At 41.8% G+C, this 27857-nt stretch overlaps 1 protein-coding gene across 2 annotated transcripts in view; it reads left to right on the top strand.

Annotated features, from left to right (window-relative positions):
- The first annotated feature begins 7883 nt into the window (after nucleotides 1-7883).
- Nucleotides 7884-27857, top strand: part of LOC136679580 (diacylglycerol kinase zeta-like) — a 135602-nt gene continuing 115628 nt past the window's right edge. For both annotated transcript variants that reach the window (XM_066658192.1, XM_066658191.1), the window contains exon 1: nucleotides 7884-8000. The gene's annotated coding sequence lies outside the window, so the exon portion shown is untranslated. The remainder of the gene's footprint in view (nucleotides 8001-27857) is intronic.

The following is a 27857-nucleotide window of genomic DNA, read 5'->3' as shown; positions in this document are numbered from 1 at the left end:
AGTATTTAATTAAAATGTATTTTATTTTGGTTCGTTCATTTTCAAAATGTAATTCTATGAAGATTATGGCGATCTTGTAACATCTAAAATATTTTAATATTTAATATTTAAAATATTTTCGTCGCTCTTAATACACGTCACAACTTCCAATGTGCGACACCCGTCAGTGTGCGGTTTCTTGAACTTTTTGACAGAGCCAGTAAAATAATGACGGCACGCAGAGAGAGGACAGCATTTTTGTTTGCTGCCAGTGGATAATTTAAGTTCGGCATTTTTTTTTTTTCCATTACAACAAGGACTCAAATAGACATTGAGTATTTTACTTAACCGTCAACCCAACGTCTTTTTTTTTCGGAGTTAAAAATGTTTTTTTTTTTCATTACTACAAGGACTCACATAGACATTGAGTATTTTACTTAACCGTCAACCCAACATCTTTTTCCTTTTTTTCAGAGTTAAAAATGTTTTGTTGCATGCAGAAATGTTATTTCATTTTCTCTGCAGTCTGTAGTGGAGTATGGACCCAGATCAAGAAATGAAAAATTAAGACTGACTCTCCACTAAGATTTGGACAGGACCTGCATTCCACAGAGTGTGTGTGTGCTGAAAGGCTATGCACCCCCACACACACACATAAACTCACACACACACCTATGTCTGACAGCAAAGGCTAAGCAGAACATTCTTCAGTGGCCCCCAGGATGACAGGGAGGGGTCATCTTCAAACTTACGACACCAGATGACTACTCCCCCTTCTTCTTCTGGACAGTAAAAGTGAAACCCCCAAGTTTATGACCCCATTAAGCCTAAAAGATCAATCAGAACCTTAGAGACCAGGATTAAAGAACCCCAGCTTTATTACCATCAGCGTCGACTGGCATTCTTCTCTATCTAAAATCAACAGATGGCCCAGGACTGCCAATGGTGACCTCCAACGCGAGTTCAAACCAGACAAACAGGATGGATCAACAGTGCCCCCAAGTCGACATTTGCGAAATCACTTTTTGCCCTCTCTCACTCTAAACATCATATCGAACGCATGTGTCATTGTTTCTAAGCATGTTTTATGCAATGTGTTATTAATGTTATCCTCTGTTATTCTCAGGTGACTATCTACTAACTAACCGAATGATGTGAATTACTGTTTCAATCACGAGGAAAAATTCCTGTCTCAATTTAGAAAGGCGAATTAATTTCTAACATCTAGAATAGTTGGTAATGTACTCTCGAGATATATATATATATATATATATATATATATATATATATATATATATATATATATATATATATATATATATATATATATGATAAAAATAATCCAGTATACTCATTATGCTATATTCAAGTATGTATGAAGTATATTTTATTCATTATTCATATTCGCTGGAAACGTGAAGAAAGTCACGTGAACCTCAGACCCAGGAACCAATCAGAGAACGAGACCTCCCAAATGGGCGTGACCGCGCCACCTATGAAAAAGGGAGTCGTTCATTCATTCGTTCATTATCTGTAACCGCTTATCCAATTCAGGGTCACAGTGGGTCCAGAGCCGACCTGGAATCATTGGGCGCAAGGCGGGAACACACCCTGGAGGGGGCGCCAGTCCTTCACAGGGCAACACAGACACACACACACATTCACTCACACCTACGGACACTTTGGAGTCACCAATCCACCTACCAACGTGTGTTTTTGTACTGTGGAAGCACCTGGAGGAAACTCACGCGGACACGGGGAGAACACACCAACTCCTCACAGACAGTCACCCGGAGCGGGAATCGAACCCAGAACTTCCAGGTCCCTGGAGCTGTGTGACTGCGACACTACCTGCTGCGCCTGTACTCTCTTGTATCTGTTCGCATTTTCGCTCTTGGCATTTTCTCTTGTACTTTTCTTCTTGTCTACGCTGACAAGCCGACTCTTCAAAGACTCATGCCTTCATGCAACTTGTCAGTTAGCAGTGCAATACAGAAACTAAAAGAGTAAACGTTCGATTAATTGTCAGTAGTCTTTTCTTTTTTATTTGTGTTCGTTGTTTGTAGCCCAATCCAAGTTTAATTTTACGACTGATCAAAGCAGGTGAAACTTATTTTGGCCAGAATAAGGGCCACCTTGAAATCTTACAATAAGTATTAGCTAATTAATTCATAAAACAGCTTCTGAAGATCGGAGGAAATCCGCGAACTTATTCTGACACCCTTTCATCTGGAAGGAGACTCCCACTCAGGACAGTGAGCCAGAGGAAATACTTCAACTGATGTCACCACGCTCTGAGGGTGCCTGAAGCGGCCTCGCAAGTGACAACACCTACGCTGACCCAGCATCAAGGCTCCCATGAAAGAAATGCCGGAGCCAGGCTGGATCTAGCTCCAATCACCTCAAAAGCGCTGCTGTACCCATCGAGTGGTTGAATCGTGGAAAAAGTAAGCTAAATTCCTCATCTTCAGAGCTGATATCGAATTAAATCTCTTGATAAAATTATACCCTAATTAAATCATTTAGCAACACATCATTCACAAGTCATATAGCCTAGCCAAGTATTAAATTTGAACTGGTTTCACCTGCGTTGATTCCGTGAGATTTTGATGATTGTGCTATGTTTATCAACCTATTATCATTCCTTTTAATAAAGTGTTTCCATTATTTGAAATAATACAGTGTGTGGAGTTTGTTCCTTAAGAGTCTGAAAATCCTGAGAACTCAATCCCCTAGTGTTGACAGTATTTCATTCTTTAATAAATTATTAATATTTTTGTCATTTATTTCAGTAATAATAATAATTATTATTATAAGTGATAATCACTATTAAACATAACCAACTCAAATACTGTTACTCCGCTACAAGTCGTTCATTGATTTCATAAATGTATCACAGTATAGTTTGTTTATACATAGCACAAACCCTGTTATGCACAGTGTTATTTCATTTAAAATTTCAAAAGGGTTTTTTGGTTCCCATTCTTTACTGTGTGAAATGGGTCCAAATGGCTCTTTGAGTGTTAAAGGTTGCCGACCCCTACTCTATACAAAAACATTGTCTTACTCAAGAACCCTTGAAGAGCCGTCTTTCTTAAGTGTGTAGTAGGGATGGGCAGTATCCACATTTCTTTATGCCTTCTTAAAATATTAGCATGGTATTCTGTATTATCGTAGGGGGGTAGGGGGCAGCGGCGGTCTGAGTGAAGGGTTTTTGCTGCTGTGCAGTTCAGCTCAGCACTGCCAGACCTGCGCACAGACACGTGTTGGCAGTAAAAAAAAAAAAATCAGTCACTGGTGCAGGAACATAAAAGTTGGAAATTAAGCTAAATAAGACACAGATTAGAAGCACAGCTGGCCAGCTTACAGGCTCTTGTGGCTTAGCAAACCACTGCAGATGATTTTCCGGTGAGCTCAAAACACACGTTTAAAGGATAATGTTACTGTCAGGATTCACGGAGCGGACTGACGGAGGCGGACGCATTTGCTAAAACACGGTATTTTAATTATAATGAAAGAAATAACAAAACAACGACAGGAAACAGTAGTTACAACACAACACGAAATGAAACTAGACTAACACTTAGACAGACTAGACTGGGGAGCGAAACGACGATGAGAGAAACTACGGAGACAGACAGATAACATGACTGACATGACAAAAGAGAAAAGAGAATGTGAATGAAATGAACGACAAACAGGACGTGAAACAAGAGGGCTTAAATACTCACACAAACGAGACACACCTGGACAGATAACAAGGAGGACGGGTTAACAGATGACAGACGAGGAGGCGGGACAAAGGCGGAGACTAGAACATAAACAAAACATAGCCATGTGCAAATAAAGCACATGGCGGGGACAACAGACATGACAGGACGAAGGCGTGACAGATGCCCCCCCCAAGAACGCGCAACTCCCGGGCGCGTACTCCTAAACCCCCCAGGAGCTGGCACTGGAGAGGGCACGGAAAACAAGACAGGACAACAAACCAACGGGTGACAGGACTCAGGACAGGACGGGAACAGACACAGGAGCTGGGGACACGACAGGACCGAATATACGAGACGGGACATGGGACATGACAGGAGACTGACAAAGGGGGGCAGCAAGAGACGAGAACGGACTGGACAGGACAGGAATGGACACATGGGACTTGACAGGGTTTTTGACATTGGACATGACACTGGATGGAAACAGGGACTGGACAGAAGACGGGACAGGTGACATGACTTGGTGCTGGGACTGGACGGGAGCAGAGACTGGTGACAAGACACTGGACAGGATAGGAACGTTAGACTGGACAGGGGTACGTGACTGGACAGAAGACAGGACAGGTGACATGACACTAGACTGGAACGGAGACGGGACTGGAGACTGGACAGGGGATTGAAAGGGAAACTGGACCGGAGACAAGACAGGTGACTGGACATTGGACGGATACGGGAACTGGACGTGAGACAAGACAGAGGGTTGAAACAGGGACTGGACAGGACTGACAGGGGACTGGACATGAGACTGAAACAGAGACTGGACAGGGCTGACAGGAGACTGGACTGGACTTGGTAGGGGAACAGGTACAAGGACATTTACAGGGACTGACACAAACACAGTGACCGGGACAGGGACAGAGACAAAGGCAGACACGGGTACAGGGACAAGGACAGAGACGGGAACCAGGACAGGGACTGACAAGGGAACCAAAATAACAGGGGGGTGCCCAGGACTGGCTAATGTCCGTGTGGCAGTCTGAGGAACCAGCCTGGGCACAGTTCTGGGGATCGGCCCCGAAGTCCTTCGGGCCGACCTACGGACATGGACAGGAGCGGCCGTAGCCACAGTCACGGGGACAGGAGAGGCCGTAGCCACCGTCACGGGGACAGGAGAGGCCGTAGCCACCGTCACGGGGACAGGAGCGGCCGATGCCGCCATCACGGACACTGGAGCGGCGGGTGCCGCCATCAACGGGACAGGAGCGGCGGGTGCCGCCATCACGGACACTGGAGCGGCGGGTGCCGCCATCACGGACACTGGAGCGGCGGGTGCCGCCATCACGGACACTGGAGCGGCGGGTGCCGCCATCACGGACACTGGAGCGGCGGGTGCCGCCATCACGGACACTGGAGCGGCGGGTGCCGCCATCACCGAGACAGGAGCGGCGGGTGCCGCCATCACCGAGACAGGAGCGGCGGGTGCCGCCATCACCGAGACAGGAAGCCCTGCGACGTCGTCCACGGAGGCAGGGGAACCTGCGACGTCGTCCACGGAGGCAGGGGAACCTGCGACGTCGTCCACGGAGGCAGGGGAACCTGCGACGACGTCCAAGGAGGCAGGGGGACCTGCGACGACGTCCAAGGAGGCAGGGGGACCTGCGACGACGTCCAAGGAGGCAGGAGAGGCGCGCGTCGCGCTCACGAAGACAGGAGAGCCGCGCGCCGTGCTCTCGAGGACAGGGGTTTGTGCTGCTCGCCGGGCTCGCGCTGGAGCTGTAAAGGGTTTAGGGGGTTTCACAGGCGCACCCATTAGATCACCTCGAGGTGCGCCCCTGTTAGCCTCAGGCCTCAGAGGTACGGAGGTGAGGCTAACAGCCCCTACCCTTAACGCCCCCCCAAAAATTTCCCCGGACCTGAGGGGGCAATCCTCGGGAACAGAGGGTCCTGCGGAGCTGACCTCGAGAGCCGATCGGGAGAATCTGGCTCTCAATAGATCTCTGAAAGTCTCCACCGAAATCTGCAGGCCTCTCTCTCTCAGCACGCGATCAGCCCACTGCAGTGCTATCCCTTTAAGAAGAGATCTCATGAACATTACCTTAATAAATTCGTGTGGCGCAGGAACAGTCAGATAGTCAAAGTATAAGCGGCATTGGAGCAGAAAACCCTCAACGTTTGAAGTCCCCTCAAACTCGGGGGGAACTCCCATATGAGATTGCAGGGCAGCAGGTTGATCGCCCACCTTTGCCGCTAGAAACTCCTGTACTCTCCTGAACGCCTCGTTGAGAAAATAGTCCGTGCTAGCTGCGTCCTTTAGTGGGTCGTTCATTCTGTCAGGATTCACGGAGCGGACTGACGGAGGCGGACGCATTTGCTAAAACACGGTATTTTAATTATAATGAAAGAAATAACAAAACAACGACAGGAAACAGTAGTTACAACACAACACGAAATGAAACTAGACTAACACTTAGACAGACTAGACTGGGGAGCGAAACGACGATGAGAGAAACTACGGAGACAGACAGATAACATGACTGACATGACAAAAGAGAAAAGAGAATGTGAATGAAATGAACGACCAACAGGACGTGAAACAAGAGGGCTTAAATACTCACACAAACGAGACACACCTGGACAGATAACAAGGAGGACGGGTTAACAGATGACAGACGAGGAGGCGGGACAAAGGCGGAGACTAGAACATAAACAAAACATAGCCATGTGCAAATAAAGCACATGGCGGGGACAACAGACATGACAGGACGAAGGCGTGACAGTTACAGTGACAATAAACTCATAACTATGGTGGCATACTGGGCCTGTGGTGTTTTGCCCACACATTTTTAGAGTGTGACATCAGCAGTCAGTGAGCTCCCACAGTTCCCCCTCCCCCTCCTTGTGTTTCAGTGAACACAGGACACTGCCCACAATACCCTGTTGGCTGGATGGATCCAGCAGTGTCATTAAGGGCTTTAAAAACTTGAGCAGCACTGCTGTGTCTGATCCACTTGTACCAGCATAACACATACTCACACAATCACCACTATGTCAGTGTCACTGCAGCGCTGAGAATGTTCCGCTACTGAAATTAAACCTGCTTATGGTTGATCTGAGTATGTCTTTTAATTTAAGCTAATACAAACAGTGGGGCAAACTCTGAAGTCGAGTAATGAGACTGAGCCATCACTGCCTTCATTTGCCCTTTGTTAAAGTTTCCTTACAAGGGCACCAGCAGAAAAGGGGCAAACCTTACCTCGAGCCCTGTTTTTCCACTACCAGGATTCAGCACAGCTGACCCACACAAACTCCACTGCACAGCAGAAACGGCAGCTGGTGAGTATGCTGGGAGCTCTCCCACGAGCTGCCCAGCCACTCCCATACTCAGGGCTGCCACAATAGCATTACTGATCATGACAATAAGCAACTTTGGATGACCAACACAAACTGTGCAGCAACAGATGCCCTGTCTGACTTTACATCTACCATGTACAATGATGTAGTTGTAGTGTCTAACAGAGTGGACAGAGTGGAGCACTGCTGTGTCTGATCCACTCGTACAACACACACTAACGCACCACCACCACATCACTGCAGCACTGAGAATGATTCACCAACCAAATCATACCTGCTCTGTGGAGGTCCTGACCATTGAAACACAGTGTGAAAGGGGCAAACACAGTTAATTAGTGTCTTCTCCCTGTGTCTGCATAGGTTTCCTCCCACAGTTCAAAAACATATGCTGTAATTGGCTATGCAAATATGTCCACAAGTGAATGTGTGAGTGTGTGATACCCTCTGGTGCCCTGAACTGGATAAGTAGTTGCAGACAATGAATGAGTTAATAGCTGTCCAGATTTAAAATCAAACATCAGAAACATGCAATATTGCAATTATTTGGTGTGTCCTTCTCTTTCCATCATACGTCAGGGTTAGGGCTATGCACTTAACTCTTCACAATTAGTTTTATGCATGAAAGTCTATTATGTTTTACATATATTACATCGATATTACATACTCATTCTCACTCTCTCACTCTCTCTCGCTCTCCCTCATCTACACACATTCTCTTACCCTCCTTCTGACACTCCCACTCCAACAAGTCTCTGTGTGTGCAGACTGCCTGCTCTCTGTCACTCGTCTCTGCCTCGCTCATTCTCTCAATCTCGCAATCTCTCTGTCTCTCTGTCTCTCTCTCTCTCTCTCTCTCTCTCTCTCTGTCTTTCACACAAACGGACTAAAAGTTATTCCAGGAAGCGAACAAGGGGAAAAATCCTTTTCTGATGATCTCCCCCTCCCTCCGGCAGTCAGGTTGTATTGTCCTGGAGCTCCTCTCTCTCTCCCTCTCTCTCTCTCTGTTATGGGCTTTGGTGTGATTATATGTGTGTGTGCGTGAGATGGTGTGCATGTGAGTTCTTGTCTGTGTGAATGCTGTAGCTGAACGCAGTGCTGTATCTTTAATCTGACTGCTGTGTTGAGGCGGATGGAGCTCTTTGGAGTGTTGTGAGCGTTCTAGTTGTCGACCTGACCATTTGACTCCAGGAGTATCTGAATAAGTGGAGGGATATTCAGTTACCTTTATTTCTTCTATGGGGTTTATAGTTAAATCTGTTCAGCAGAATAACAGCTGTTTTTATCATGCCTGTGCCTAAATGCAGTAGTATGAGTTAGCTGTTTTCAGCCTTAATAAGTTTTGCTTATGTTCTTTCACTCTTTTATTTTTTTGTGTTGGTAAATATGATTGTAATTTGAAATACTGTACAAAATGACATCCTTTTTTTTTTCTTTCTTTCACTTTGTTATTCTTGCACATGCACACATTTTCTTTCTCTCTCTCCCTCCATCTACATTATATATCTCTCTGTCTTACTCTTGTCGTTCTCTGACATTAGCTTAGTTGTGCAGTCCATATTTGTGTGTGTGTGTGGTTTAGTCAGATACCTGTTGCATTCTAAGCAGTACTGTTACCCACTATAAATCAGCATTAGAACACTATACACACACTTCTTTTTATTTTTGTCACTCACTCACTAACTCACTCTCAAAGTGTCGAGAAAATCTAATGATTATACCACTGTTAGAAGACTACACACACACACACACACACACACCAAACAGAGGTCTGTACAGTACACTGTTGTAGGAAGGAGCAATGGAAAGATTTTATAATGAAGCAGAGGAGAGGAGTGAGGAGAGCAGGGCCTGCCACAGCCTGGTGAAGTGTAATGGAGCAGCCTCTGTTTAAATCAGAACTGTTCTAATACAGTCTAAAAACGACCACCCAGTTTCAATACAGTGCCAGACCCAACAAATCTGAGATAAAGTCAAGCAAATCTAAAGAGCTAATCAGATGCGAGTCATTTTTGGTGGAAATGTTGGTGTGTAGTTTTAGCATGGCTTCAAGACATATCAGCAAGAGATAGAACATCTCTGTATAAATGACTGATATGGGAGAAGCTACTAATCTCATACAGACAAAAAAATAGAAGCTGTTAATTTTTTTATTTAACCATTTGATTTTTCATTCATTCTACATGTGATAGCATTTATACCTGTTGATTTGCTTGCAAAATTACTTTATTATTATTATTATTATTATTATTATTATTATTATTATTATTTTGGCCTTTCTATATACTCCAGATGCAGTGAATCAGTTATGATATGTCTGATATCTACAAATTGCTTTTTTAATACACTGAATCTGAGTGTAAATGGGGCATGAACCCCAAGAAATGGCCATGGACCTCCTATTTGAGGTAACAAGCCAAGGGAAAAAAAGCCAGCAGAAAGAGCTATGACCTGGGAGGGAGTGTGAAGGTTTAGCAAGCTTCCATGGTCTCAATTCCTGGGCCTTGGGCCACAGTAATGTTACCGATAAATATTAGAGGTGTATGAGACAGCAAATTGGTTTTAATAATGTTATGGTTTTATGGTTATAGTTATGGTTTAAAACACTGTAAAACTTACTGTGTATAAAACATCTTCACGTGATTTGCTAAATTTAAAAACTGAATTTGGTTTTGAGCAAACTTAAAATGTATTAGGTGTGCAGACAGGTTTTACAGCTTTTTTGTGTAAGGCGTAAAAGTAATATGAAATTCAAACACACTCCAACTCTGTTTTCATTTTAAAGTAACTGTTGTGTAGTATAAAAATGACAATGGTCTTTCAATAAATAATTACCCAAAATTACATTAAAAATGTTAATGCACTATGGGCACAATATCTAGAATCTCACACATACTTTTGAACAATATTATCCCTGATAACAGAACAAATCAAAGCACATATTTGTGCAATGATTTGTCCTTAAATGCAGCGAATGCTGTGACCAATTAATTCTTATCGCTTGCCATTTTTGAATTAGTAAATTATTAGCTTTTTGTTGAACATAATGACATTTATTATTTTTAATAGTATGCAAAAGTTAAAATATAATGAAAAATAGAATGTATGAGTTTTGATTTACAATTATACATTACACAATAAAAGTCTTAAAAACGTATTTGTACACATAATATATAAAGGGGGGGGGGGGGGTTCCTCTCTTTTGGCTTCTAGTATTTACCAAACAAATTAACCTCATCGATTGTGCCAGCATTAAACTAAATAAACTAAAAACTGAACTGTACACATTTTTCAATATTTCAATCTATATTAAAGCATCTGTCACTGACTGACAGTCATTACATGGTGCTGCCATCTGTTTAAAACTATTTATATTGGCAATTTTTTTGTTTGATTATGATGATGATGTCATTTTGCTTTCAGTTCTTGGCAGTTTTTCTGTGTTTTTGTATTGTTTATATTGATATTGGAATTATATTGTATTGACCAAAATTAAGAAATATATTGTGATGTAAATTTTGGCCATATCATTTAGTCTCAGCTAATCATCTAAACCTGATGAAAATCTGGTGCAAAAAAAGGTGCAAAATTCTGAAAATGTATTATCCATTTTTGATACACTTTATGGTACCACTATAAAATAAGACTACACTTGTAAGGGTTTATAAATGGTTTAAAACGCAGTTTATTACAAGGTTATTCATTAGGTTGTGAACACCTTAAAGGACATTAATAATCATTATTAACACAGAGATAGAAAGGATAAGAGGGTCATTTCTTTTTTTGCCACATATTTAAAATGTCAAAACTTACTGAAAATGTCAAGGTATGAGAAGTTCAGACCTGAGAATGTGAATTTATTCACTTCATATGTTAAGGTGAACCACATTAACATCAGCGTCTAAAAAAGACACTCTATCAGTGGTTAACTGGTTTAACATGGTTGTTAATAGATAAACAGATTATTAATATATTAACAGATACACGCTTCAGGTGACAGGCTTAATGTCGACTGATGGAGAAGCCAAAGTAAGGTCAGTATGAACAGTTTAATAGTGTAGATGGATGTGGGTACGCTTTTTAGCAAATAACAGGTTTCCCTTTATACCTATGTGTTATAAATGATTATTAATGACATTTACTTTTTAATGTCAACATAATTAATAAGCAGTAATTAATAAGCATAAACAGATCGTAAACGACTGAAAGCATACCCTGAAAAGTGTAGTCTCATTCTATGTGCAGTTCTAAAAACTCTTTGTATCTCTAAAGACTAAAAAAAAAAAGACCCTTTTTTGACTTAAAACACTGTAGCCGACTTTTATAATAAATGTATTAACTTGCTTACATCTCAGCGACAGATACATAGTGGAGTTCCCTTTGAATATCAATGCAATTGTTGAGCACGTTTTTCAAAGTTACTATGACTGGGCAAAAAGAACATTCTTCTTTCTGTTTAACTATTATGAGCAGGTGGGAAAGCATCCCCGTTTTTCCCCTCAGTCCGTGTAGACATATACAAGTGCATCAATGTCAAGGTCTTGGTCCAGCAGAGTGAAAGCATCTTCAGTGGGTGAGGGGACAAGGGGTATTGTGTTTTCTTAACTCTACAGCTGATATGAGATTTGGAAACCCATCATGTTGATTTTGGCTCACCTAGAGTATGTATAGTTATATCTTGCAGTTTTAGTAGTGTTTGTGTGTGTCTGCATATTGAGCTGGAATGGCATAGCAGAAGTATCAAGCTTATTTAATATCCAGCAGCTGTGACATTGCTCTTGTGTAAATATTTACCGCAGGAATGAATAACTGCTCTTTCTCTCTGTCTCCCATAGGCCACCATTCACTAAAGCTAGAGCTGTCACTGTTGATTGTGCTATTCATTGGGTTATTTAGTAATTATTTTGACAACCAACTGACTGAATATAGGGTTGTTTTTGTTTTGTTTTGTTTTTTAATTAAGGCCTTGCAAAAATAGACTTATAGGCAACATCAGTGAATTGGGACAGCTACTGTTCTCACAGAAAAACAAATCCATCTTCGTGTATGTTTTTGTTCAGAAGCTCTGCAACGTTTAACGTGGAATGGTATGTTTGAGTAAAAAACAGACTATAGCTTTTTTGTAGTTGAAGTTTTACTTGCCTGTAACATGTTAATCAGTTTGAATTACCACAGAAAATCTTTTGTAGCTTTTTAGTTTTGTAGTACTGTTGATATTTGTTTACTTTCATACAGTTTGCAGTCTCCTGGAATTTTGTAACTGTAGCAGAAAAAATAAGTCCATGTTAATCACATATGGAGCTGGAATAGAGCAACATCCTCACCTCTGTTCATGCTTTTCAAAGTTTGGAGGACTTGCCACAGTCCAAACTTCTCCAGATGCCGTTTTTTGACTGTGGCTCAGCCGGTGAAGCAAAGAGAGAAAGCCTAAGCCATTTCGGGTCGAGCCACTTAGTTTTTCCTCCATTTACAGAGCCAGTACTGCATACAAGCACTGGAGCTTTTTCCAGCACACAAAGAAAAATCAAACAAACAAACAAAAAAAAAACGGAGAGCTAGCTAATAGTGAGGAAATATGCTCTAAATTTGATAAAAATTGTTTTGGACTTCAATAGGCAGACATTGCCATTAGTCCAAAAGTAATACATTATTACTTATAAGTATGAAGTATGATAGAAGAGACAAATGAATAAATGCTTCTGTGAGGTTCTGTTTTTTTTTTTTTTTTATTGTGACAAAATTTTGCAGGCAACCGCTTCACCGCTTTCTTTTGGACAAAATAATAAAACAAACAATCCAACATATACACACACACACACACACACACACACACACACACACACACACACACACCAACCAACCATAATATTATGACTGTTTCTAGTTTCTACACTCACTGTCCAGTTCCATTGTCCAGTTCCACTGACCATACAGGAGCACTTTGAAGTTTTTAATTACAGACTATATTTATTGCTCTGTACACTTTTTCCCTTTTCACCCTGCTTATCTTCATAAGGGTGTTTTCAGATAACGCAGTTTTGCTTTGTTTTTTCGCTGGATGTCATAATGCTGTAACAGTGCTTGTGTGGAAGGCTGCAGCTGTGTTTCTGAATATATTGTTTCATGAACTAGTTACACCCAGTGAAGTATGAGCTTGTGACTGCCTGTCGTGGAAGCTGGTGACAAGCTCAACATCAATTCTGTCTTCCATGTACCCTGATCCATCCAATTCTTTTATTTTCTTAATTTTTTTGTTTTATAATAATTAGGCATCAGTCATCGGATGATGATGATGATGCTGATGATTATTATTATTATTATTATTATTATTATTATATATTTTTGTTCAGCACAGCCACTATATTTAAGGTTGTTGTTTACTTAACTAAAATTTATGGAGTAGAATTTATTTAGCCAACATCATGAGGTAGAAATGTTCAAATTGGCCAGTTCCAGCAAAATCTGTTATAATGTAATTAGTTCTGTATCCAGTAAAATGGGCAAATGGTCTCACGTGGCATCTGAGCGAATGTATTGTTTCCCTTTTTAATGTATGCAAATAAAGCTGGGCTGGCGATTTTAAAAAAAAAATTGCTTAAGCCACAGCCTTTGCACTTTTAGTAGCCGAAATGTTAAATGACACGGCGAAGGGCATAAAGCAATAGGAAATGTTTACTCCAGAGTGGAAGAACATTTTTATGCACAACAACTTCTAATCAGGGCTTATACATCTCTGGGAAATTACTTCAAATTTATAGTTTATATAGGCCACCCCATACCTCTCTCTCTCTCTCTCCCCCTCAGGTAGAGACTCTTGCACACTTATCTCTTGCACTCTATTTATCTGTTTCCTTCTCTGCTTTTTCATGCTATTTCTGTCTTAATATAACAACCCCTGTCTCTCTCTCCTCCTGTTTCCCCTTTTTTTCTCTCAATCTGTTTCAATAACAATGCATTAATTTAGCAGAATGTTTCTGCTGCTACACACACACACACAATGGAGACACATGCTGGTCTTCACACTTCAGCACAGAGACATTTCACTCTGGGCTCAGCTCGGTGCCACATGACTCCTTATAACGCACAAAAGTGTGAAATTAAGGGACAGAGAACATGCTTAAATATATGAGAAGAAAATGCATTGCGTGAGAGTGTTTTTGTGTGCGTGTTTGGGCGAGGGGCAGTGTTTGTTACATGTACAGCATTGAATCCCTTTTCCCATGGACTTTAGGAACAAGACGCTAGGGACCACTGTAATGCTGTAATACACACACACTCAGACCATCACGCACACATTTTGCTACTGGACACAGGTCCCTGGTGGAAGTTGGAAAATTAAGATTGAAATCTAGTGCTGCTCTTTAGAACTTGAATTTATGTGTGCTGCACTAATAATAATAATAATAATATGATCAAATCAAAAATAATTTTGGGTAGTAAAAATAAAATTAGGTATAAATATACATATGCCTATGGCATGATTTCTTGGTTTACCATAACATTTGGTTTAAATATCCTGCTCCACCCTCCTAAAGCTACTTTCAAACTGTAGGAAGCCACCTTACGATCCTGCCTTTGTTTTGTGTTTCTTAAGGTTTTTGCTGGACCGCCTACCGGGCCGGCCTAGAAGTGGGGTTTTCCCTTACTGACTCTTAATGTAATGGGTAGGAACTGTTAGGTCAGCCACATTTCACATTCCAGTTTGGGAACTAAATTTTAAACTGTTGCGTGTTTCCCCTGACATAAACTGGCTCGCAAACCAGAAAAATTCGTTTCCAACTGGAACCAAAGAACAGTACGTTCTTCAGCATAAACCATGGCTGAATAATAGGAAATAAGACAGGAACATGCTCCATTTGTGTGTGTTTCTGTGGCTGTGTTTGGCGCGACATCATGCGCGTTGGCCACAGCCTCGGCTCGTTAATTCACAAGCTTAGCAGGACGGCTCTGAACTCTGCGACATTTACACACTTATTATATCTCACAGAGAGAGGAGGACTGCTGAATTTGTCTTACTTCACGTGAGTGTGTGTATTTTCCTGAAATATTGTTAAATATTGTTGGGGAGATATTTTGTGCCATTAGTGTGTTTAAAAAACCGCAAAGCCTCCTTAATTTTCACATGCTTTGACCTTACATTGATTAAATAAGTAATTTTAATTATTAAAATCAACATTAGTCCTGCCCTCCATATTTTCTGTACAGCACACTCACATAATAAAAACCACATGTAAACAATGAAATTGATAAGAAGCACCTAAGCTTCTCCAGACCTTCCATTGGCAAGGGTATGTATTTTGGGCTTTTCTGTTTTTGAAATGCCAGAAACACCCATGTAACAATGGCTATATGGCTAATGGTGGTCAGGCAAAGCTAGGCTTACCTAGTTTCACTTTGCTCTTGTTTTTAGATCTTTAGATTTGTTAGCTGCTAGTGTTAGCACGAAACCACTACTAATAACTTCTATAACATCAGTGAGTAATGATCAGGACAGAAAAACTTGAATTAGCATATTCTTGCCTTTTTTGTGTGAGGGGTTATTCCTTTTTTTAAATTATTGAATTATTTATATAATTATTTTAACACTATATAACTGGTGTCCATCTATTTATGATTTCTCTTTCTCTCTATCTAGTTATGTATTTATATGTGTTTATAGCTAAATGAGTGGACAGAATAATTTTAAAAAGTACTGGTTCCTTGCTATAGGTAATTAATTGGCATAAATTCCAATGTATGAAAAAATTTCATATTTCGCAGATGTCTAGTGGATGCAAAGGGTGTATGCATAAATATGAAGCTTTGCATCATAGATGTATGATGTACATTGTGGATAAAGAAATCTAAGCTTGTGCTTCTTCATTTTAATATATTTTAATTTTGTTGCATTGTTTTAACAGTAGAAGTCAACATTAAAAATAAAAGCTCTAAGGACTTTCTTTCTTGCTAACAGTAGTTAAAGGCCAGTCTTTACCAAGTGCATTTACCAGTGCCTTAGTGTCCAGTAAACACATCCAAATAACAATCAGGTGCAAGGAGGTGTTATTGCAAATGATGTCATTTTTTTGCTGTTGATAAAGACGTAATTTGCTTTTAGTCCCTTGCTCCCACACTTGTCCCCGTGACGGTCCAGCACTGTGGAAATGTGATGCAAACTCTGAAAGAGACATAATTTAAGAAGTCCCAGACCTATTAGAATAAACACATTTTTACATATTCCTTGATTTATTTATTTTTTGGCCAGAAACGGAAGGTATTTTTAATTAAAAAAAAAATTATTTTATTCAACAAACAAATGTATTTTGGCAGAAATCTAGCATCGAAAAATATATAATATTATGTACATTCATGTCCTGGAACCACTTTATCCTCAAACCATTTGTGAATTTTATTTTATTTTATTGATTTTAATTTTTTTTTTTTAATTACAAATCAAGAGAAAACACAATCATAAGTGGTGCCTAACCACTATTGGCTGCCATTTTTCACCACCAATAGTAGCATCTTGCTGGCAAATTGCTGTGTTGTTTCTAGAGGAATTGCTGCTTCTGATTTGCTGTTACATATTCACATTTATCTTGTCAGTACTGCTGAAAGTTCAAAGCAAATGTTAGTGATTTTATTGATATTGCTGGCATTAATGGTGTTTTGTTTTTAAATGATGCCCTTTGATGTGAAGCAGTATGAAGAAATAACTTTATAAAGGCAGTCATCAGTAGAACTGTCCATGTAAATGTTGTAACTTATTTGAAAGTGAAAACTACAGGAGCTGCTGCTAATACTGTTTAGACCGGAGCTACAAAATGGCAACATTTGCTTCTGTTCCTACAATTTTCTTTGGAATAATAAAATATCATAATATCTGATCTGGTGCAACAGCAGTAGATGCATAGAGACTATACAGGCCCAAAACTCTGATTTCCAAATCTCCTGCTACACTATTTATGGTAGAAGAGCAAATAATTGGGGAAAAATAACCATGTGACATTTTAGTCTTATTCCTTTTAAACTAACTCTCTCATATTCCTCAGTCTCGCATCGGTTTTTCAGTCTATTCCATCCCCCGCTCCTCTCTCACTCTCTCTTGTTTTGGAGCTGCCAAATCATCAAATCATGGCTTCTCTCTGGCTGCTTTGTCACACAATTGAGTGGAGTGTGTGATGACTTTGTTTCTGCTTTTGGGCACGATCAGATAATCTCAGGGGTTAACCAGCTGTCATCTTGGCAACAGTAGACGTGGTCCCTCTGTTGGAAATCTTTACACACTTTTTTCTTTCTCTCTCTGTGTGTGTGTGTGTGTGTGTGTGCGTGCACGCGTGCGTGCATCCTAGTTTCTTCCTCTGCACCCTACAACACAGTTTCAGTGTCTGACAGATGTGAGTGCATGTGCATGTTTTTACATGAGTGCCTTTATGAGTGGCCAGGATTGCAGTTCATGAAATATGTAATTTATAAAGTTTTGAGTGTTGTATTACCTAACCAGCCACAAAGAAATCATCTCTATTGCTCTTAAAATAAAGTTAATGCAAAGAGGTTTTTCTTTATGTTCTTAAGGCTCTTTACCCATTCTAACATATTAGTAAAAATGGCTTTTTATGGAACAAAAAGTGGTTCTTCAATGACATCATTCAAAGAACATTTTGTAGCACCATTTTTAAGAGTAATTTACATTGTAGTTGAATGCTACACCTACAAGCTGCACAGAACTTATATTTAATATTCCTTATCTATATTTAGTACCCTATATATATATATATATATATATATATATATATATATATATATATATCTGCTTGTTTAGTCTGCTGGTGATGTAGGCTACAGCATATTTGTCTGAAGTCAAATTATTTGTAGTGTGTAGGTGTAATCCATCTGTCATTGGTCTGTTGAGCAGTGTTGGTTGGTGCGTATATTCTCTCACAGAACAAGGAAAATGTGAAAATACTTTTGCTAAGTATCATATAATTTGGCTGATTGTGTCTTGCCACTAGCACTAATTGTTCTGTATTTTTCCTGTCTCCCACACACATCTGTTCCTGGGGAGGGGTGGTGGGGTATGATGTGGATGGGAGATAGGATAAGTGGACAACAATTAGTGCTAGTGTCAAGAATCGGCCTAATTATATATGCTTCTATTATACATATATATTGAAGAACATGGGTTACAACTCTTGGCGCTTTTTCACCAAATAGACTCGGGCTCTTGGGCCGGTTTTGTTCCCAAGTCTTGGAACTTTGGTGCTCTCATGAGAACTAGCCTGTGTTTCCACCAGTTTAGATGTGATCCAAGGATCTGCATTAGTGGGAGTGTAGCGGGTTGCACGTTTCCAGGGTCATTGTTTATTCTTTGTTTACAGCAGCTACAGATCAGAGTGGGCTATGACACACCTGTAAATGTTGCAGAGTTCTGAGTCATCCAGTTGAGTTTGTGGACAAAACTAGCCAATGTGCCTTGTGTTGTGCAAGAAAACCCCAGAAATGTATTATAAATTATATATAACATGCGATATTGCTTTATTTGAGGCCCTGAGCTCTTTCTGGATTTTCTTTAGCTTGACAAGCCCATGGACGTTAACATAGTTCACACTGAATAACCAACTTTTCTTTGGTTCCAGCTGGGAATCAACTTTTCTGGTTCACAAATCATTTATGTTGGTGGAAACACACAGAATGGTTCCAAATTAGGTCGACAAACAAGAACCGTTCTAGTTACTTGTTGGTGGATAAGAGCTATCTGAGTTAATTGGACAAAAGTGTTATGTGACTGAGCCCTCGTCTGTCTCCCAACCAAGCTGGGAATATAGAAGGTTTGAAGAGCCTAATGGCTCTGGGGACAACCTGCCACTGAACTTGCTCTACTTTTCCGTGATGATGGCGTCGCAAAGCAGCTTTATAGAAATTGAGAATTAAACCAAACAAGCCAAAGTTGACACTGGCAAAGAAAATCTCTTGGAAAAAACCTTGGAAGTAACCCACGATTCACAAGGGAGGCCCCTTCCAGTCTCCCATCAGTGTCTTGCCAGACAGGAGGGCAGTCAGTAACTTGAGGGGAGTATAGAGGTGGCATAAGTTCAGTTTGCGTTTATGGGTCATAAAGAATATGAATATTGTCAGTGTGGGGTGAGCCACTCTGGCAGATCTAAATACAACAGCCATAATAAAAAGGGAGAACCAGTAGGTAACACAGACACGAGGGCACTCTAAAACACTGGCCTCCCTCTACTCCACAGTCAACGATGATCATCATCATCGTCATCATCCATGATGGAGATCAGTGTGTATGTACAGTGTCCTTCTCTCAGCCACTTTACCCACAGGGTCCAGAGGCCTGACCAGATTGTCCAGTTGTATCTTGTTTCTCTTCTTAGTGCTCCCCAGCACACCACAGCATTAAATAAAGACACCTGGCAACCACAGACTTATGTCTGTGCTGAACACACTGAGCCACAGAGTGACACACCCCTTTCCGGTTCAAGCACATATGAAGATATATTTTGAGTAACACACAGATGCAGATAGCGGTGTTAGGTTACACATAAAATGTGATGTCACAGACTGCATCATGCAAGTTTGTCATAGGCTTTTGCATATTACACATTAGGCTCTCCTAATAAGCCCTGGTGTGTGTTGGGGTGTGTGCGTGTATGCACTTACAAATATATGCATACACACACATACAAACACTACGCAGACACACTCCCTCTTCTCATCAGGCACACAATGCTGCCCTGTTCCAATAAGCTCCATGCAAATCAGCGTCACATGCCCTCCCAGCAGAAACACAAACACACATAAGATCATGCTGTTTTATTGCTAGTCATTGCAATGCATTAGTGTTTTTTTTTTATTTACTTATCTATTTTCCCCTCTCAAAATTATGAGGAAGCCTGACCTTGCTAACCACAGTGATTTCAATGTTGATAATGTTAGTCTAGAACAACAACACATTTTTCTGAATATTCTCAGATTTCTCTGAAATTTTGTTTCTGCCTTTCTGGACTAGGAATGGGCGGTATTCCATATTTTTCATGCTGTGATACCATCTCAAAATATTATCACGAAATACGGTATTACCTTGGGGAGGGGTCACTCTGTCGGGCTGCCTGAGCCTTTATATGTGTGACACACTTGTTGATGATAAAAACCTGTTTCTGAGTGAGCAAATTTCAGTGACTGGTGCTGGAGGAACAGAAAAATTTGAAAATAAGCTAAATAAGGCGGTCCTACACTGTTTGGCGCTAACAGACACTTGTGATTTAGCACACCACAGCAGATTTTTCAGCGAACTGAGGCTCAAAACACATATTTAGAGGATAAAGCCATATACCTGTGAGCATGAAGTCGAGTGAAGGATTTTCGGAGTATTTTGTCTGTTTACAGCTTTGTTCCTCTCTCTTTTAACCCAAACTCAGTGCTAAACTTAAATTTGCACTACTGGGCTTGTGTTTTTCTCCAACTTTTTTCAGACTGTGACATATGCAGTCATTGAGCTCCAACAGCGCCCCCTCCCTGTGGCTCTGTTAAATGCACATGGACTTTTTAGCTGCATTCTTAAAGACACAGAACAGAAATTTGACACACAACACACACGCCATACATACCACCCTCATTTACCCTCAGATACCGTCCACATTTTTAAATACTGCGGTATATCATTATACCGCCCAACCCTATACTGGACTGTGTATACGTGAATGTTTTAGTTTGCTGACACATGTCAACATGCTCCACTTAGTGAGTCAGAATAGATGCTACTGGATGTCTCATTTCAAAAGTATGTAAGACCTTTTTTTTTCTCTTTCATTACATTCTGTATGTAGCATCTTATACCTAGCAGTAACAATTGCCTGTACACATTAGGGATTGGTTGTGTCCACTTTTTTTTCATACCTTCTCAAAACATTAACATGATTTATGGTATAACCGGACGGGCGTGTGTGTGTTTCGGGTGTGCTTTTAAATCAGTGAGTTTGAGAAACAGTTCTAGGCCAGCTAGGCTTAGACATTGAGCTAACAGGTTAAGACACCACAGCGCAGACTGTGTTCTAGCGAACTGAGGCTCAAATCACACACACTTACAGGATAAAGCCTTGTCTATCTTTCCCCTGAAATCGGCGCTAAAGTCACAACTGTGGTGGGCTACTGGGCTTTTTTCTTAGAGTTCCCACAGAGCCCCCTCCCTCTGGCTGTCTTAAATGCACATGATTGAGCTCAATTGGCAATGTGCTGACTAGACAGACACAGAAATGAAATTGGACACACTTTGAAACTTTTCATAAATTTTAAAAACCACTTTAAAAGTTAAAACTGTCACTGTCCAAAGAAAAACATTTCTCAAATTTTATCAATGTTCAGTTTTGTGACATTGAGTGAAAATGTCATTTTTTGGCTTCTCTTATAAAGTTACTATATTTTAATTTACATCATTCTTGGACAGTTTCCATGCAATATGTAGAACAAGTGATATCAGATGCTCTAAAAATATGCAAAAAGGAAAAAAAAATTAAATATTCAAGATATTTGGGAGAGTAGTATGACAGTAGTGGTGATGACAGTTAATAATAGATGATGTGTTCTAGTTTTTTTATTTTGTGTGTGTGTGAGAGAGTGTGTGTAGATGTAAATGTTTGATGTCTGGTATTGTGAATGTAGCTTATATAATGACAAAAGGGCGGGAAAATATTTGAATTTTGAATTACACTTATGTTACACAAATATACTTTAAAACATATTTGTACACCTAATATAACAAACCATCTGCCTGAGTGACACAAAACTTGGCATTGAGAAAATGTCTTTCTAAAGAGCCAAAGACAATTCTTTGATTCTGGGCTGACCTATACTGTGCTAGTAGTTTGTGCGAATGTATGTGTGATTCAAATACAGTCCATGCTCTATATCTTAATGACTCATTTTTCCTGTGGTTTCTGTACCTTTTTCTGATTCACCCGCTTCAGAAGCTGTGATTACTGCTCTTAGGTATTAATGTCACTCTGCTTTTGTAATGCTCCAGTCCTTAAAGCTTAATGGGAATGTTCAAAGAGCAAAGAGCTGTTCTTAAACTCCTCCTTTAGCAGCACTGTGAATGCTCAACGAATGCTCAACCACTGTTTTGATATGAGTTTAGTCGCTGTTAGATTACAGAAATAAACAGAAGGTTCCTAAACACTCTTTCTCTCTCTCTCTCTCTCTCTCTCTCCATCTCTCTCTCCCCCTCTCCCTCTCTATGACTTTCTCTGTATCTGCTGATCCCTGACCTGTTTCCCAGAATGCTCCGGGTGGGAAAGTAGTGGTTGCACTGATGTGTGTCTATGTCTCTAGGGACTGGCTGTACATTTCGTGATCTCCCCCTGCTATCCTTGCAACTGTTGTTCGAACCATCTGGGATCCTTCATTACACTTGAAATAAGGCGACATTAAGACGTTAAAGGAACGCTACGTAATATTTTAACTTAAAATTACCGCTTCAGAATCATTGTGACACTTCACTGACTTGTAATAGGGGATAATAGAGCCTCTGTCTTTGCTACTATGACCTCAGCACTGCAGAAACTGCACTATGTAACCTTAGGAGAAGGGTGGGGAACTACATACTCCACCCTTCCATTTATTTCAGTTTAGTGCTGTAAAAATGTACTATAAAAAAATTATAGTAGGGGAGACCCAGGAGGGAAAAAAATTAAATCCCTTTCCTGGTGTTCCTTAAATACATACCTCATGAGCAGCGTTAGTAGAGTTTAGGAGCAGACTGAGTGCACTTGGATTACGATATTTTTAAAAACAAAGGTTTTTGTCTGCATTTTGACCTCTTGTCTGAAAACTGTGTTTTAGGTCACTGAAAATGACGAGATTTTTGAAAAAGCCATCGTCAGTGTTATTTTTGGAAATTTCTTATGTCAAACAGTCTCTGACTGAAATTCAAATAGCCCATTTATAAATGGAATAAGCAAAAAAAGATGATGAGAAGTGATAAACAATGATGTGTTAAAAATATATTATCAGAGTCATTTAATTGCCCACTGTGCTTGCACACATTGCAATGTGTTCTCTGCATTTAAACCAATCCGTGCAGTGAAACACACATTTACACACACTCTAGTGAACACTAGGGGGCAGTGAGCACACATGCCCTGAAGCGATGGGTACCCTAGCCACGGCGCCCGGGGAGCAGTTGGGGGTTAGGTGCTTTGCTCAAAGGCACTTCAGTCATGACCTGCTCTGGGGATCAAACCGGAAACCTTTCGGTTACACGCCCAGTTCCCTAACAACCAGGCCATGGCTGCCCCCACTATTGCACTATTAAGATATATATTATAGAGTAATTTCATTGTCTCTCTTTAAGAGGATCTATAGCGCCCTATGTACATGGTATTTGTCTGGATGTGTATATTTAAAAAAGGAAAGAAAACAAAAAACGGGGAGGGAGGAAAATCTCATTTTTTTAAACTTTCTGGGTGTTTGTAACTGGCTCAGCCTCTCATTTCTCTCCATGGCAGTTCCTGTAAGCTGATGCTAGACTTGCTGGTGCTACATTTTGTCAAGGCTTTGCAAGTGGATCCAAAACAGAGAGCTGAGCTTATGGTCTGATCCCACTTCCATTCCCCTCCCACACTATTATTCTACTCTCTTCCTCTTTCTTCTTTCTGTTTTCTCTTACCCTTTTTTCAGGGATTTCCTGCTCTCTCTTCTGCCTGTCTTTTTATTATTTCTACCTCATCATCTCTGCCTTCATCCCTTCCCTTTGTTGCCTTCTCACTTCCTTGAGTCTTCCTTTGCCTTTTGTCATTGTTTATTTCTGCTTTCTCATTTTCTCTCTCTCTCTACACTTTAGTCTTCATATTACTCTGTCTTCTTTTTTTTCGCCCCCTCTTAATTTTGCTGCTCCCTTCTGTCTGTCTCTCTGTATATGGCTGTCATTCTCTCTCTTTTTTGTTTGGGTTATGTGAGGGACAAATGACAGGACATGAAGGAGAAATAAAGTATGGACTCCTTTATACTTTAGTAACCTAGCTCCAGCACACATGCCTGTTCGCCTTTTTATATATGTTTGTGAAGACGAGAATGTCCTTAGATAGAAATGTCTATCGTTTTGTGGTATTGTCAGTACAGTGTCTAAAGGTACTTCAGTGTAGACAACTTGAAAGTGTGAAATTATTTCCTTTTGTTTAATGAGCTTAATGTTAGGTGATGGAGGCCAATTAGCTACAGTCATCATTATTTCTATGAGCGCACCCCACATTATCTGTCTCCGTGAGGCTACACCAGGGATGTTGACTTTCTAAAAACAGCATGTAACAGCATGCTGAAATATATACTCACTCTCTGCTATGAAAAAAAAAAAGTGCTTTAAATCTTATCTCAGATCATTTGGTAACCGTTTTGTGAAAAAGATTCCGGTAGTTTAGTTAAAGGCACAGTATATTTCTTTTGAACTGAACATTTCTTATCAAACTGATTTGCGTTTTAACAACGTACTTATATATGCATTTGTTATGGAATCATCCCCTTTTGAGCTCTTATTCTAAAGGGTGATCAGCTTCTCTGTTAATTCTATGCAATGCCTGCTTCACTGCTAATATTACTAAACACAAGACACATCTCTTAACATCCTGCTCTCTCTCTTTCTCCTCCTCCCCCCCCCTACACTTGTTTGTTTCCTCTCCCTCTTTCTTCCCCTTGTAACTAAGCATGGAAGGGTGTTTCTCTCTGTATATTGGCCCAGTATAATGTCTGATTAGATGCATCAAATTGTCATTCAAGGATTAATGAACTTGTTCTGATTTGAAGTGTGTGTAAGATAGAGAACGAAGGTGAAAGAAAGATTTTTTTCATTAAACAATGTTGCGTATGTGTTTACATACTCCACAGATTGAAGTTGAAATGTGTATGCTCACATCTGTGTGTGTGTTTGTGTGCCTGTTTGATTGAATGTGCATGTTCACTTTGACTACAAGTGGAGTGTGTGTGGGTGTTTTGGAGAAGCATGACATCTTCAGTGTACTTGTGTAAGGAGAGCGTTGTCTGATTATAATGGACATGGGCTGCCATATGGAGAAGGGAACAGTGTATTTGACAGTGACAGAAACTAGGCAAAGATGCCTTCTTATTAAAATGTAACGTTATGTATATTATATGAAAAGTGCATATAATCGTGCCATATTTTTTAATGTAACGTGCAAAAGTCAGTTCACCCATTTCCTTTCCTTTCATTTTGGTCTAAATGGTCATTAATTACATGTTATTTATGTTCGGGTGATATTTCTTGGGTGGTTCGATATACGGAAAAGCAGAAAATTACAAAACTACAGAATTAAAACCCTCAAAATATTCAGTTATATGTGGATTGAATATTGTCGTTGTCCAATTAAAAACATCTTCAATCATTGGAACAGAGTAACTGTCCGTCACACACTGAATTTCACGAGGAATGGACAAATAAAAATGCTCCAAAATTACTTTGAAATTATAAGATTGTTTTTTTATTTTTTTCTCCTGTAACTTAGTTACTATTTTGGCAGGTACATGTGTTTAACTTGACAGCGATGATATTCTGTTTGTTTCATTGTGTCAGGATCGAGGGGCGGATTGAGGAAGGCGGACGCATTCGCTAAAACACGGGTTCTTTTAATTAAACAGCGGCAACAAGACAAACAGAGATGAACCTAGACATATTAAGCTAAACAACAAGACAGAGAACTGGAATATAACGAAAAGGAGAATAACACTAAACGACAGGACCTCACGGAGAACACGACAAAACAAACGAGAAAGGAGAAACTGTGGAGACAGACGGACAGACTTGAAAACACGACTGACTAAACATGACAAACGAGAATGTGAATCAAAATGTACGACCAACAGGACGTGACACAATAGGGCTTAAATACAGAGACAAACGAGACACACCTGGACAGATAACGAGGACGGGTAACACATGACACGGACGAGGAGGCGGAACAAAGGCGGAGACTCGAACATAAACAAAACGGAGCCATGTGCAAATAAAGCACATGGCGGGGACAACAAACTGACAGGACGAAGGCGTGACAGATGCCCCCCCCAAGAACGCGCAACTCCTGGGCGCGTACTCCTAAACCCCCCAGGAGCTGGCACAGGAGAGGGCACGGAAAACAAGACAGGACAACAAACCAACGGGTGACAGGACTCAGGACAGGACGGGAACAGACACAGGAGCTGGGGACACGACAGGACCGAATATACTAGACGGGACATGGGACATGACAGGAGACTGACAAAGGGGGGCCACAAGAGACGAGAACGGACTGGACAGGACAGGAGTGGACACATGGGAATTGACGGGAGACTGGACTGGAGACAAGACAGGGGACTGAACGTGGGACGGATACCGTGACTTGACATGTTTGGGGACAGTGGACTGGACAGGAGACGAGACAGAGGGTTGAAACAAGGACTGGACAGGAGACGGGACATAGGGTTGAAATGGGGCCTGGACAGGACTAACAGGGGACTGGACATGTTTGGGGACCAAAGACTGGACATGGGCAGGAGACAGGACAGGGGACTGGAATGGAGACAGGACCGAGGGTTGAAACGGGGACTGGAGAGGAGACGAGACTTGAGACTGGACAGGGGGTTGAAACATAGACTGGACAGGGCTGACAGGGAACTGGACAGGACTCACAGGAAACTGGACTGGACTAGGTAGGGGAACAGGGACCAAGACATTCAGGGGGACAGACACAAACACAGTGACAGGGACCGGGACAGACACAAAGGCAGAAACGGGTACAGGGACAAGGACAGAGACGGGAACCAGGACAGGGACAGACAATGGAACCAAAGTAACAGGGGGGTGCCCAGGACTGGCTAATGTCTGTGTGGCAGTCTGAGGAACCAGCCTGGGCACAGTTCTGAGGATCGGCCCTGAAGTCCTTCGGGCCGACCTACGGACATGGACAGGGGAGGCCGTAGCCACAGTCACGGGGACAGGAGCGGCCGTAGCCACAGTCACGGGTACAGGAGAGGCCGTAGCCACAGTCACGGGTACAGGAGAGGCCGTAGCCACAGTCACGGGTACAGGAGAGGCCGTAGCCACAGTCACGGGTACAGGAGAGGCCGTAGCCACAGTCACGGGGACAGGAGAGGCCGTAGCCACAGTCACGGGGACAGGAGAGGCCGTAGCCACAGTCACGGGGACAGGAGCGGCGGGAGCCGCCATAGTCACGGGGACAGGAGCGGCGGGAGCCGCCATAGTCACGGGGACAGGAGCGGCGGGAGCCGCCATAGTCACGGGGACAGGAGCGGCGGGAGCCGCCATAGTCACGGGGACAGGAGCGGCGGGTGCCGCCGTCACGGACACTGGAGCGGCGGGTGCCGCCGTCACGGACACTGGAGCGGCGGGTGCCGCCATCACCGGGACAGGAGCGGCGGGTGCCGCCATCACGGACACTGGAGCGGCGGGTGCCGCCATCACGGACACTGGAGCGGCGGGTGCCGCCATCACGGACACTGGAGCGGCGGGTGCCGCCATCACGGACACTGGAGCGGCGGGTGCCGCCATCACGGACACTGGAGCGGCGGGTGCCGCCATCACCGAGACAGGAGCGGCGGGTGCCGCCATCACGGACACTGGAGCGGCGGGTGCCGCCATCACTGAGACAGGAGAACCTGCAACGTCCTCCTCGGAGGCAGGGGAACCTGCAGCGACGTCGTCCTCGGAGGCAGGGGAGCCTGCAGCGACGTCGTCCTCGGAGGCAGGGGAGCCTGCAGCGACGTCGTCCTCGGAGGCAGGGGAGCCTGCAGCGACGTCGTCCTCGGAGGCAGGGGAGCCTGCAG

The sequence above is a fragment of the Hoplias malabaricus genome, chromosome Y (genome assembly GCF_029633855.1).
Source record: "Hoplias malabaricus isolate fHopMal1 chromosome Y, fHopMal1.hap1, whole genome shotgun sequence".
NCBI classification, from domain to species: Eukaryota; Metazoa; Chordata; class Actinopteri; order Characiformes; family Erythrinidae; genus Hoplias; species Hoplias malabaricus.
Note: the sequence above shows the minus strand (reverse complement) of the source record. Positions and strands in the feature narration are given on the sequence as shown.